Here is a 2,500-nt window from a genome sequence, read left to right on the forward strand (position 1 = left end):
ATCTAGATTCTATTATTATTATTATTATCATTATCATTATTATCATTATTATTGTTATTATTATTATTATACGTACACAAGTAGGGCCTACATGTACGGGTTGATCCGTTGATATAGACTAACCCTATCCGTACGCCCTGGGGTCATCGTGTACCCCCGGGGTTGTATTCTTTACATTTTAGAATACTTCTAGTACGAAGATCTCTTTGAAACTTTCAGTATTTCTGAAACAATCATTTTGACAGACTGCTATGCAAAACGTACGGATCGGATTAACGAGTAACGGATTTCCTTTTTGAAAGTGGTGGCACAGAGTTCCCCAAGTCGTATGGATACTGTGGTAAAAAAAAAAAACGACGTACGGATAGGGTTAATATGAAAACGTCAGATAAGCGAACAAATAAAAAAATTATTATAAACAGGCTTTTCAGCGTTTTTTCGGATGCAAAATCGTGGAAACTCCACGACCCAAGCGTGTTTTAAAACGTCGGTGCTCCGTTCGTACAGAATCGATTATAATGTAGTTAAATTCATTAACAATAAGTGAACGCACACACACCAGATACAGTGGCGGCGTCCCCCAAAAAAACCTCCTCAATATACGCGCGAGCTCACTTTTACGTTTCTGTGATTTCACACAATTTTGCCCAATCAGATTTTTAAAGATCAAATTTGAGTGACCATAATATCTCAGGCCTCTCTTAACATAGATGAAATATAAATGTGTGAGATGATGCAGAATTTATTTAGCTTTAAATTGGTATGCCTTGTGAACGGGTAGTGCAAGGCTATATAACACGATGATTGGGCGATTCAAATTTCTTTTGGACGTCTCTGAATTTGAATATACAGTAAACATTTAGTAAGTAGGCGTATGGGTTTAACGGCACTGTCAACACTCTTGTGTTATTTAAAAAGGCGGGACCTCCGAATCCAACGTCCCTCTCCTATATCTATAGGACATTTATGATCTATTATCTATTATTAACATTTCAATAGAAATATTGACCAAATGCAGGCCGAACAGTGAAATGTTGCTATTAAAACCAACTTGTTTCGCACGCTCATATGACCTTATACAGTTGCGAGCGCCGTAATACTCTTACAAAACTAAACTAAAGATCAAGAGGACGGAGCCAAATGGGCTGACCGGGAGCCTTGAAAACTCCACAAAATTACCCAAGTTTAATCATGAACATCTCATCAGGGATTCGAACTACAACCATTCGCACCATAGCCCAGCATGATGCCAGTTGAGCTAGCGGAGTATTCACGTCAGCGTGTTGCTACCTCAGAATTACAAAGATGAAATTTTTGGGCCTTTTTGGGTTATTTTTATAAGATCATAAGTTCAGAAAGCAATTGCTCTATCTGCTCTATCAAAATCGTAAGAATATTCGAAGTCGTTACATGTATCAAGATATTCAAAGAATTGCATTCGAAAAAGCTTGACATGATGAGAAATTCAAAATGTATGACGTCAAATTTCTCAAAACTAAGTACTGGGCAGATAGAACTTCGTAATTCTAGGGTAGGGACGGGTGTATGTATTGGAGGACAAAAGTTCGATTCCGGTGTTTTTCTTATTTCATATGGGGCACGTCCGACTGCGTCCTTGCTGGGACGTTGTAGCCCGCCTCCTAAATGATCTAAACTGTGTCGATGGTGGAATGAAATATCTAAGCACAATCACATGCTGTTTTGTTGCTGGTAGTGCGGCTGGGTTTTTGTTGGTAATTGCGTTATTGTTGTTATAGTGTTTGTTTGTTTTTTGGTTTGGTTTTTCGTTTGTTTGGGGCTTTTTTCGGTGAGTGTGCGTGTGGTTGGGGGGGGGGGGGCATTGTTTGTTTACTTTCGTGGCGCAAACAGTATGGCCTTGCAAGACAGGCCACCAGCATCGGGTGAAATACTTTTTTTTAGACCGAAAAACAAAATAGACGTCTACATGTAATGCGGTCTACTGCCATTGTTAACGACCAAGACAAATTTCTCCCTGCGAGATGAATAAAGATTGTCATTGTCATTGTCATCATTGTCTTACTCACATTCAAGGAGTTGACTTTAACACACATATAAATTATGTAAACCGGCACATATATGACCTAATTGTGTTACGACTACGGTAAAAAAAAAAACCTCCTACTTGTAAAACTAAACTAAAAACGTGTCACCAGTTGCATCACAAAAAAGTGTCTCTGCTGGGGCCAGCAGGTGTGCTGTGTTTAGAAAAGGTGGGGACCGCTTCTGAAATTTTTTCGCACTTTATGAAAAAAACAACCCCATTGAACCTATTCAAAATTGGATGACGCGCATAATTTACAACGTTAATCCTTCAAATTCTGTACATTGAGAGTTTTAAAATGTAGACAACCCACAGGCGCAAACACTTACTTCAGGAACGTCACAACCCACCCACCCACCCACCTTCCTCCATCTCCAATTACGCCTGACAAGGACAAGCAATGGCGAGCACAGGTAAAACATTCTGAAAGCCTTTTAC

This window comes from Aplysia californica, unplaced genomic scaffold, assembly GCF_000002075.1.
Source record: "Aplysia californica isolate F4 #8 unplaced genomic scaffold, AplCal3.0 scaffold01323, whole genome shotgun sequence".
In the NCBI taxonomy this organism is placed as follows: Eukaryota; Metazoa; Mollusca; class Gastropoda; order Aplysiida; family Aplysiidae; genus Aplysia; species Aplysia californica.